The 12,718-nt window shown below is 40.7% G+C and overlaps 2 pseudogenes; both read left to right on the top strand.

Moving 5' to 3' along the window:
* Positions 1–6,946: 6,946 nt before the first annotated feature.
* On the top strand, positions 6,947–7,143 carry LOC114547531 (uncharacterized; annotated as a pseudogene).
* Positions 7,144–11,114: 3,971 nt separating this feature from the next.
* Positions 11,115–11,311, top strand: LOC114547525 (uncharacterized; annotated as a pseudogene).
* The last annotated feature ends 1,407 nt before the right edge of the window (positions 11,312–12,718 follow it).

Raw genomic sequence — 12,718 nt, 5'->3', positions numbered from 1 at the left:
ACTGTAAGAGGGAAATATCACAATGTAATGCAATTCTGTACAGCCATTCAAGGTCCACAGTGTACAGACTTTGGGGATCCCCTTACTTCTCCTCCAGCGCCACCAAAAACATAATTTTTCCAGCACCAATTTAGGACTAGATACCTCAAAAAGTAATGAGTCTGAGATTGATGTGTCCATACGTGTAGGGCTGCAACTAATGATTATTTTCAGTAATGGACTGTAACTAAGTACTTTCACTCATGTAGCCCTACTGTACCTAAGGATAGATGGGATTAACATCATCGGCCGCATGTCAAACAATGGTGAGACTTCATAATGCAAGGAAATGACCTATCTTGATATCACAGCTATCTGTCTGCATCAATGCAGCTAGGGTGGAGCAAGTGAACAGTTTAAGGTTCCTGGGAATCTGCATCACAGAGCACCTCTGTGGAGATCTGTCTGGTAAATGCGAGACTGCAGAGCAGCTGAGATGGTCATCATCACACATCTCCAACCTGGTAAGGGAAGCTCCGAAACGGCTGTAAGAAATGTTTCCCGTGCCAAGTTCTTTGCAATCGAAAGCATGGTTTGACCGCGGTCCAGGACATGAGGGCTCTGCAGCGGGTGACTAAAACCACCCAGAACATCATCGGTACCTATCTATGTACAGTACATCAGTGGTATCTGTGAGGTGAGGTGCCTGCGCACAGCCCAGAGGATACTAAAAAAGACGATACCCATCCCAGCAACAGCCTGTTCACCCTGCTGCCGTCTGCCATAGCCGCTCTTACCACCAGAATACAGAGCAGCTTCTTTGGGGGGGGGGGGTGTTATGTATGGTCTAGCCCTACAGTACTTTATCTGTAAAGTGTCTGAGATAACTTAACAGGTATGACTTGACATTATGAGCAACTGGGGCGGCTGTGGCTCAGAGGTAGAGCAGGAAGTCCTTTGACCACAAGGTTTATGGTTTGATCCTCTGTCTACGTGTCAAAGTGTCCTAAGGCAAGACACCGAACCCCAAGTTGCTCCCGAGTTATGAATGTGTGTGCAAATGGGTGACAAGACGCAAATTGTCTGATAAGGGAGAAATACGCTAGTCATGCTGGTTTTGCACATCACACTTCTACACTACCCTCATTCAACACTACCCTACACTTCAAACCAAAGTCTCTAGGTATATAGAGTATGTACATATAAGCATTGAGTAAGTGTACATATAATTTTATTCTATTCTAATTTAAACGTGTTTATATGTTCTATGTGTGTGTAGCATGAAGGGCCTACAGCATTAGAAATGTAGTATCTGTTCTGGAGCTTTTGGTTGTTTCACATGATCTTCATCAGCAGATGGCCAGAAGTCATGGAGCTGTAGACCTTCTTTTACTGAGGCTCAGTGAGGCTGTACTTGAGCTAAATGCCCACATTAGCATGCTACCATGCTTACAGTGATAATGCCAGCATGTTGATGTTGATGTTTCCCATGTTGGTTTTGCATGTCAGCATGCAAACACTTGCTAATTAGCACGTATGCTGCATTCATCTGGCACATTTATCAGAAAACGATCAGAATTATTTGTCAGGTTTTTTTTAAGCTGACAAAAAGTGTTTTGATGTTTTCTGTCAAAGATAACAGTTGACTTCTTCTCCTCAGTCAGGTGACGTTGTTTTGTCTAAGGGACTCTCCGAATGTGTTCCCTGTCCCTGCTGCTGCGGATTCATCCAGATAATCCAGGTTTCACTTCTTAATAGTTATATGGTAAATGTTCCAACGCCACATCAAAACCACAGCAGGTCTCATCAGCGTTGTGGATAATACTAACATTTGACACGCATAAACCCTGTTGCTAACGTTACATCTGGACGATGCTGTGTTGTAAGCAACTTTTCTTACCTTCTAATCTGCAGCGTCTGCAGGGCCAACAGCAGCAGAACGTCGAACACATCCTTCCTAAATGGCAGCCCTAACTCACAGGTGTGTGGAGTTCCTCTGTCTCAGCAGCAGATCGATTCAACACTGAACCGAGAACAAGGTGCAAGACACATTTGATGTCAGGATGTTGGTTAAGTCATGCATTGAGAAAGTGCGCTCTTTCCATTTCTGCGCCTATGCGCGTTTCCTCTGAGCGTTCACACGTTTGAGGTAACGATGAACACATGAGTGGTTTCAAAATGACATGTGTACAGTTTAAAATGCCCCTCACACTGTGGGTTAGGTGTTATCATAGAGGCAAAATGTTGATTCATAAAAACAGGAACATCATTTATCAGGGCAGAATGCTCCTAGTTCTGCATTTCAAATCAACTTCAGCATCAGAGTTTTATATCAAACCATAAAAAACATTTATCATCCTCGTTAAATCCATTTATAACTGCCTCTATTCATCTTCCAATCACACAAAATCCAGACAAAATACACAAAAAAACCTATAAAAACTACTATAAAAATATTCACAGCATTTCACAATATAGTGCTTATCACAAATGACCTCAAGCAATAAAACTAAATATTAGGTAAAGTTTTCACTTCCTTATAAAAGAGCGAATTCCAAAGCGAGTTTAGGTTTGAATTAGTTGCATCTGCTCTGGCCAGAGAGAACTTTTATATTTAATTATTTTTAGTAGGCAGCACACACCTCGCTGATTTATAAATAAGCAGCATGGTTTCTAACACTTCACACACAGCTGATGCTACGTCTACAAGTGGCCGGCTATTTTCATAAACGGACATTTCAACCTCTCTGTTTTAAAAAATAACATTGTGCACAGCTGTCAGTTCTCAGAAAAGTGTTCATTTACATGTACCCGTGTATATATATGCCGTCAATGCAGTCAAGAGCATGCCAAACCTGTAGGTGGCGTGTAACGAGAAGCTCAAGCCCACCTTAGCCAATCAAAATAGCAACAACAGCAACCAACCACTTCCTCTTTCTCTCTCTCGGCTGCCTAAACCTCCGTTTGTCTCAGTTTACATGCAACCGTGCAAATGAAGATTTCAAAAATCTCCACTCTGGCCGGAGTTTTTAGAAAGACTCGGTTTCAAAGGTGAATTCTCCGTTTGCGTGTAAAAGGAGGGCCACAAACGTTTGTAAAAATAACCACGTACGTGTAAACAGGGTCTTAGTTAAAGGTAAAGCTATCGTTACTCACTCAAACAGGTGCAATAGGATTGTGCTGCACCACATTGTGATCTGATCTGATAGACGTGTGTCAAAATATGTGACTTAAAGTAATAGTTTTATGTCCTAGAATAAGATGAGAGGATAACCCTTTTATATGCCAGTGGTCAATCGGACTCAACGACCAATCTGATTGGTGGAGTGCTAGCTCTTGACTAGCGAATCAGTGCACGAGAAAAGCTGACAACGCCAGTATCTTCTTATTACTAGCCATCGTATTTTCTCCCGTTCAGCGAGTAATGACGACAACGATCCTTCTTGACGACTAGCAACGCTCTCTGATGAAAACAACGACTGACGACAGCGTGCTCTGTGTTTACCAGGTCTAGAGAGATGTTCCGTCATTTCCGGTTTTCATTTTTTGTTCGACAATACAGATTAGCGCCACCTGCTGTTATGGAGAAGTATTACGTCTCGCACACGCGCAGAACGTACGCTCAAGACGGCGTCGCTCCGGTGCGTTCCGAGGCACTTTTTTGAGAGACGGGAGCCAAATGATCAGTCCGACTGCCTTGGGTTGGTGTGTCCGAGCCTTTACGGTTCAAGTACAGAGCTGGAGTGAGGATGTGGTTAGCTTAGCTTAGCATAAAGTCTGGAAGTAGAGGGAAACTGGCACATGTGCGAAAAGTTCAAAAATGCAGCCACCAACACCTCTAAAGCTCACTTATTAACACAACCTAACATATTGGGTTTGTTTTCTGAGAGCTCAGGTTGATGCATTTGAAAGCTCAGGAGAAGTTGAGATTATTTTCATACACTTTGATCCCAACTTTCATGTTGTCCTCTAGGGATGGGCATTACAAGTTAGCTTAGGCTACAAATGCTGTGGTGTGTGGCAAAGGTCTATGCTACATACTTGTACCTATACAAATAAACATTAAATAAATAAATAAATGTTTAATGACAGTTTTTGTCTTTTGGGGGATTTATGAAGTGGAACTGTTTTGGGATGGACTAAAGTTTCTCCCTCCACCCAGAACCTTTGTTTCAGGCTACGTCTCTTTACGTACAAAGCAACCTCATTGTGATAGCAACTGGCTGTTGATCATCAATATGTCAAACTTAACTTAAACCTTTACAGACTGAATCTGGATCCCTATCTTAGTTGTACTGAATACTAAACTAAACTAAACTTTCAATGCTAAAAGAAATGAAATATCATGTAGATAAAAAACAATCTACATGTGACTTGTTGGCAGCCCATTTTTTATAAATTACATTTCCGACTATTTCTTGTAAACAAAGTCACTGTGGCCCACATTCTGTATAGCTTGACAACACCAACAGACAGTGTGTGTGTGTGTGTGTGTGTGTGTGTGTGTGTGTGTGTGTGTGTGTGTGTGTGTGTGTGTGTGTGTGTGTGCGTGCATGCATGTGTGGTTACACAGAAAGGGTTAGGAAGAAATGCGCTATATAAATGCAGATCATTGAGACTTAAATAAAATGTATGATTTAAATAAAATGTAATTGAATAATAAATGATATGTCATGCTGGTTTTGCATATTACCATTCTACACTACCCTCATTCTCATCAAACCAAAGTCTCAAGGTATATATGCATGTATAAGGATTGAGTGAGTGTACATATAGTGTTATTCTATTCTAATTTAAACATGTGTTTATATGTTCTATGTGTGTGTAGCATGAAGGGGCTACAGCTAACATTTTACTATAAAACCCTGCTGTAAAACGATAAAGAATTGAACCTTGTACAGTACCTTGTAATATGTCTCTTCATTATTTGACATTTACATTACATTTTGTATTTAGGGTCTTCAGAAAGCAATTACTGTAGACCCTTGACATTTTTTCAAGTTTTGTGTTTTACCCTTTTTAAAAATATCTCATTCACACACATGCACTATAAGTATTAGTTGAGTTCATATAAAGGCAACATGAGCGCTTGTATAGTTTATCTTTTTTTTTTTTTTTTTACGCCACAGATCCTCCGTCATTACAGTGTTATCTCGGCTCTCTGCTTCTGGTTATCGTTATCAAACAGCTGAAACGTCTTCTGCTCAGTCAGGTGACGATGTTTTGTATAAGGGACTCTTTGTATGTGTTACCTGTCCCTGCTGCTGCAGATTGTGTGTGTGTGTTTTTTAAGCTGACAAAAACAAGAAGTGTTTTGATGTTTTCTGTCACTGAAAAGTGTTTTTTATTCATTTTTTTTTAACATAATTTGTGTGTGTGTGTGCCATAAGCCAAATGAAAAGTGAAAGTATCCAAAATGATGCTACTCAGACTACCTCAGTACCAGCCGACACCACAACGACCACAGGTAGAACGAGTGGAAACGTGTAATATGGTCTTTAGGGAAACAGAGCATTTATAGGAAATGTTTTTGTTTTCATTATCACGGCGGGGAAGTTCAGCTTTACGGTACATGAAGCATGAGACTGACACGACTGAAAACATTCAATCTGTGTGGAGCGATGAGGAGGCTGTAACCTTCATTAACACATGAAAAAAAACAGAAATGTCACGGTGTTTTCCACCATTTTAAGTGTAGAGAATTAATACCACTGACTGTTTATCTCAAGGTGCAAAATCCATAATACTCGCATAACAGGCAATGCACATTCATTTTCTTTTTTTTTCCTGCAGATTTTCAACTTGTGCTAGTAAGACACAGTGAATCTCATAACCCTTAAATTGCCTCCTCGACTCCTCCACTTGCCTCCCTTCCTCGCATCTTAGTCCCTCTCACCGAGGAGGCACAGGAGGAGAGAGGAAACGAGCAAAATGTTTTTTAGAGGGATGAGACGTCCTTTCCTCTGATGCTTCACATGAATTTGTCAGCTGTTTGAGCAGAGTTAGAGTCCTCGGGGCAGAAATAAGAGCTTTGAGACGGCCTTCACTGAGGAGGGCCATAACAACGTCCGGTTCAGGCGAGGACCGAGGAGTTGAGGAGCTATCAGATATAGAGGATGGATACCCGATGGATGGATAACCGAGCCGGGCTGGGTTCAGACAGATATTTTGAAATGATGTTCGGGTTCGGGCCGGGCTTGGTCACATTAGCACGATAAGGCATTGAACATTTTAAATTTAAAACAGCTTATTATGTAGGTGCGCGCCTGTGTTACGCGCCTGTGCACTGATGCGCTCATCTGTTGACATTTCCGAATGCGTTTCTACGGTTGCTTAATAAAAGCGGGCTTTCAACACAAACAAACGTACATGTGTCATTTGTATGAGAAAAAAATGTGATTTTAACTGTGTCGGGCTCGGACATAAATATCTTAATGTCGGGCTCGGGTTGGGTTCGGTTACTGCTCTGTCGGACGCGGACCGGGCTTGGACAGAAAAATGTGGCCCGATCCGCACTCTAATCACAAACGGGTTATGAGATGCAGCCATAGGGTCCTATCTTGCACTCAGAGCAATTGCCTCTGTACACCGATGCATGTATCATTCCTATTTTGCACCTGACCTACAGCGGACTTTTCCCTCCACAGACGCACGTCGATGAATTAGGGAATGTATTTGAGCTCCCGGGGGCGGTTCAGCGAAAAGAGGAGGCGTGTTCAGGCGCAAACGTTCCCTCGTGCTATTTTGCAGTTTCAGAAAACAATTCCGCCACAGACCAGGAAAAACCTGATGAAGAGCGTTTCAGATCGTTAAAATAGAGCCCGTAGTGTTAATGCTGCTGTCAGCCTGTCTGTCTCTGATGACGCTGTGAGTGTAGGAGGAGTGTCTTAGTGAGTGTCAGGAGTTGACCAGGAGTAGAAGTGCTCGTCTCCACACATAAGACCCTGAGAAACATCCAGAACAAACCAAGACTATACTTTCAGGGATCATTTCTTTAGTTGTTTACTTGAGAAATGTGTTTCTAAAGAGTTTGGTCTCGCTGCCCACGATGAAGAGTTGAGATGTTTTCTTCAGAGCAGGAAACTGGTGGGAAGACTTTGGTTCTTCTCCACTGTTGAAGACTGGTCAGAGAGACTCTGAAGGAGGAAATATGATCTGAGTGGAGCCTGCAGTCTAGCTGTGGAAATTAAGTTTGAACTCATGTAGTTCTTGCACTTTAGTTTTCTGGCAACACAAATTGTAAATATAAATGATCTACAATTCTACATGTTTCTTCAAATTGTTGCAGCATGATGCTCTTTAAATAGGCAATAAGAAGGATAAAGTCCACAACTGAACCACAGTTTATGATTAACGTGTAGTTAATTAGAAGAAAAGTTCAATTTATTGACATTCATTTAGAAAGTGATGGCAGCTTCCAGGCTTGTGTTTTGATTTTAAATGTTTCTCACTTCTCACTTCGTTTCTCTTTTCACAGAAGAACAACAAGTAGATTGTATTTAGGTTCTTAGGCCACGTTCACACCGCAAGTCTTAATGCTTAGTTTGGATTTTTTGCTCAGATCCAATTTTCTTTTTTTGGCTGTTGACGTTGGTCTAAATCTGATTTGAAAATGTCAGATCTGGGCCAGATTTGAGTGTTCACACTACTTCTGAAGAAGTCTGACCTGGTCACTTGACCCCAAAAAAAAAAAAATCTGATTGGGCCACTTTTACCTGCAGTTTGAACATAGCCTGAATAGATTAATTTGGACTGTAGGGGATTTTGACACGTGTTCCCCTCACACAACATCACCAGAGTCAACTGATGGGTTTGATTTTCACTTCCTGTCTTGTTTACAGCAGCTTCACATTTTTGTTAAAAGCCTCAATGCTCTGAGAAATGTGAACACTAGAGATGTTATTAGAAGGGGCGCCAGACTGGGGGTTAAACCAATACTGATTACCAGGGCCCAAGGGGAGAGAGGGCCCATGAAAAGTCTGGAATATATTTTATTTTACCTGGATATTTTAATTTCCTATTTCAAGTTAAAATTTAAATAAAAGTTAGTGTATTGGCTGAATAACTTAGTTGATTGACTGACTACATTTTGTATACAAAAAAGACTATCTAAGGTCTCACTCACCCCCTGCTAATGCGCCAAATGGTTTAGTCCATCTGCACGCATTTTGTTTATGTTAGCTATCGCTAGTTCAGTTGAGCGTCTGGTGGAGCGCAAACTCCAAATCAGGCTACCAAAAAGAAAGGAAAGACAGGAGAAGGAGAGAAAACAAAATGAGGGGAAACAATTGGTAACTGACTTTTTTAGAGAGGTGAGCACAAACAAAAAAAACGAAATCCATGGTGCTAAACTGCTTGAATATCTCCGCGACCGTTAGTGCTAAAAACGGACTGAGACAACAATAATTGACTTATTAAAGCCCATATAAAGATCAGAACATACACTTTCAAATGATAATTTGGTTATACATGTAATCTGAGGTAAAGGCTAAATAAATAAACTACACTAACAATGCTGTTTGCATACAACACACCATTGTAATAGCCTAATTTAAAACATGTTTCATTTTAAATGAATAGGCTATAATGTCTATAATTAGCAATAATAGGCTAATCAGTGTCAGGCTTGGTAGCTCATCGGTAGATACATATCATGTCAACATTATAGTTACGTCAGATTTAGTAGAAACGTTGTGAAACACATGGCCCTCAGCTTCAGAAAGTGTCACACCAGGGAGTGGAGTAGCAACAGACCCCTCATCATCCTCTTTGGATTTGAGACAAGGGAAGCTTATATCAAAATTAAAGCAAACCATGTTTAGCCATTTTGACTGAAAAGTGTTAAGTAACATTAACATCTTAGTGTGTTTTATTATATTAGGTTACAATTAGGATAAGAGGTTAATATCAAATGTATCCTTCATAGAGAAAGATGATAGAGAACATCTGATTGAGGATGATGGGAGTGAAGACAGCAGGGAGCTCTGAGCACAGTGTGGAAATGAGAGATGAGGAACTGGAAAGTAGGCAGAGCAGTGTAGACCAGTTTTTGCCAGAGGATCCAGGACTATGGCCAGATAAATTCACAGATGATCAGAGAGACACCATAGTACGCAGGCTGGCAAGTAAAGGTACAGAGAAAACCAACAAAATGTAGTAGTAACCACAGTAAAGTAGGCTAGAGAATGTTGAGAAAGGAGGTTTGAAATGTGTGTCATCAGGCTACTCTAAGCATTACAGTTGCTAGTTATTACTCTATAAACATCTAAGCCTACAGATTCATGTGTACAGAGGCCCGATTATTATTTATATTTTTATTTTGGCGGGGGGGGTTGTTGAGGAACATGGGGGCCCATCAGGGCTCCAGACTAACTTTTTTCACTAGGAGCACAGTAGCCCCCAACTGAAAACTTTAGGGGCGCATCTACAAAATTTAGGGGCACACACCGTAAAACAACATGCTAACCAAATATTCACATTTATACTAATTTCCACTGTATTACTAATAAACACTTTGATAATCGATGCAGAAATTACAAGGTGATGTTTCAAATTTAGTTTCACATTTTATTTTGCACTTTTGAAGATGCAACATAGAAGGTAAACCGACAGCACCATCGCTGTCATGACAGTACAGATATTTAAAAAATATACCAGCTCTAGTCTCCAGTCTACAATTACAATGAATTCAACTTAAAATTAAACATGCATTGTTTAGGCTACTAAACTAAACTAAAAATAAACCCCTCCCCCTCTCTTCCCAAACAACCTTGAATTGAATAATTATTTTGTTACTCACTGTAACTTTTATTCTTGTATTTATATTATTCTTTTTTAGCCTGTTTTATTTTTATCATGACTGTTTTTAATTGCTCTTTAATGTTTCATGTAAAGCACTTTGAATTGCCTTGTTGCTGAAAGGTGCTGTAGAAATCAAGCTGCCTTCAGCCTGTCAGTCAGTCCCCAGGGCAGATAAACCAACGTTGTGCCTGCTTGACTCAGTGTAACGTCAAAAGCCCCGCGACCGCTTTCGCCTCGATATTAATATAATATCGCAAAAAATGTAACCACACTTGCGACCACTTTATTGGCATTTCCGTGACTAACTGTAACTTCAACAAAACTGCAGAGCCGACGAGTCTGCTCCGTCCGCACCTCTGCGCGTGTGTGTGCGCGCCGGAGCTCCGCTCTGTCGCTATGCAGAGAGGACAGATAAGCTTTGTGCTTACACGCTCTCAGGTACTGAAATTTCCACGTTTAAGTGTAAAAAAGGGGGCAAATTTACTGGTTGCGCATGTGCGACTGAATGTAAAATTTAGTCGCACACTCTAAAATTTTGTCGCAAAATGAGACCATTTGGTCGCAGTCTGGAGCCCTGCCCAGGGTCTGGTGCTGTGCCCCTGGTTATTAGCAAACAGAAGTCTGCTGTAACTGTTAGGCTCAAACTTTCATCAGCACCAATGGATAAAGGTCTGACTGATAGCCAGAGGTTAAATAGTATTTTTTTATTCTGATTCATGACTTTCTACACATTTACTTTTTTGTTTCTGAGTTTTCGCTGCAGCCTTCACACCACTACATTGTTTTGATAGTTTTGCAGCTGTGAGTAGCTACTTTTACAATGGTGTGCATTCCAGTGTGAGACAGTCACACTCAGCAGTGTCCAACATCACACTCAATTTCAGAGATACTATTTTGGAGCAACAGTTGTGTTTTTAGAACGTAACCTGATTTGTTCAGGTCCTATCCCATTACCAATAAGCTATCCTAACCTTAACCACTACAACAACTCCACTGTTGGAAGATGTGGTCCAAGTGGACTGTGTGTATTGTTTAAAGAGCAAGACTTTAAACTAAGGTCCTCACATTATGGCTGATTAATTGTCCAGTTGGTCAGTTAGGACAGAAGACAAATAACTTCTCTCCTTTAAGGTGGTTTATTAATGCTGGAATGCTAACAGAAAATAGATGCCAAATGCCAGAGAAACAGTTCTTTTACTTGGAATATGTTCTGACAAGGAAATAAATTAATCTGTTACTGAGAGTAGGAGTGTCTTAGTGAGTGTCAGGAGTTGACCAGGAGTAGAAGTGCTCGTCTCCACACATAAGACCCTGAGAAACATCCAGAACAAACCAAGACTATACTTTCAGGGATCATTTCTTTAGTTGTTGACTTGAGAAATGTGTTTCTAAAGAGTTTGGTCTCGCTGCCCACGATGAAGAGTTGAGATGTTTCCTTCAGAGCAGGAAACTGGTGGGAAGACTTTGTTTCTTCTCCACTGTTGAAGACTGTTCAGAGAGACTCTGAGGGAGGAAATGTGATTTGAGTGGAGCTTGTTGTGAAACTGTAGTTACAAGATTTGTTTCTCAATCACAGAATTTCTGATGTCTAACTTTGCAATGACCTTTCAATAACAAAACATTAAATGTGCAGCATATTATGGTTCAAAACAACTTAGTGCTTAACTTCTGGTTAACAGCAGGAACTTTTCCTGGTATTTCTGTAATATTTCACGTGTTGATGTGGTTACTGTTCCAGTTGTTGTTGGTGCTGATGAAAGTTTGAGTCTGACAGTTACAGTACAGTTCTGTTTGCTAATAACATCTCTAGTGTTCACGTTTCTCAGAGCATTGAGGCTTTTACCAGAAACTGATCTTGCATTGCCAGACCTATCTCCATGGCACTGTGGAGTAAGGCGTGCCTAGACCACAGATGGATTCTGGGATAGGAGAAAAAAAAACACTCAAGGTTGTTGTTGCATTTCTTTAAACCAATCACAATCATCTTGGGCGGCGCTAAACTCCAAAATCTGCAAAATCTTCTCAGGAAGGGACTTGTTTTGGTGGAACATTTGTACCCCGCAAAAGAAAACGTCACATACAATACTAAAAGTTTCCTGCCATTAAAGGTGCCACACGCATTTCATTACTTTGTGGTAATGTCTGAAGTTCCACCATGGATTGTGACATTTTTTGTGGAAAAAATGCCTTGGTTACCTTGTTTCAAGCCATCCTGGCATGGTATAGAAAACCTACAGGAAGACTGCCAGTTCTCATTAATATTTAACAAGCTAAGCTGTTTGAATCTGATTGGTTAACAGCTAGCCAATGATTGGAAGCAATCTCTTCAAATAATCCCTTCTGATCTCTGCCAATCTGGGTTATCAGCATCACACAAACACGCCCCCTCATGTCAGCATTTACCCTATCAACTAGCTTCTCCAAAGACCTGTTGTAACACTATGCATTGATTAGTTTGATGTTAGAAGATCATTCTTGTTTAGAGATCAGTCCTCACTTCTTAATCACTCTATTAGTATTGGAAAGAAAGACACTATTGTCTATTAAGGTCTTGAACAGGATACGATTTGCTCTGGACTCGGTCTTGACTTGGACTCAGTTAAGTTTGTCTTGACTACTGCTCTTTCATACAGATGTCACCTGGTGAAGTCCTGAGTTTAACAAAGACGCTTTTCCTCCTGATGGTGAATGAGTGCCGTGGAGACTTTGACTTATTAAAGTTAAATGAAGGGGACAAATGATCCTTATAAAATTTTTTGGGGGTTTACACGTCTGTCTGGTCTCACGTGACATTAAACCTGTAGTAACAGAAAATAGATGCCAAATTGCCAAAGAAACAGTTCTCTTACTTCTGACAAGCAAATAAGGGACTGTTAGTTATTTATTTAAGGGACCACCAGAAGCATTTTAGGACCTTTAGACTTTAGTCACTTCCGCA

Source organism: Perca flavescens, chromosome 20 (assembly GCF_004354835.1).
Source record: "Perca flavescens isolate YP-PL-M2 chromosome 20, PFLA_1.0, whole genome shotgun sequence".
Taxonomy (NCBI): domain Eukaryota; kingdom Metazoa; phylum Chordata; class Actinopteri; order Perciformes; family Percidae; genus Perca; species Perca flavescens.
This window is presented reverse-complemented; position numbering and strand designations above follow the sequence as displayed.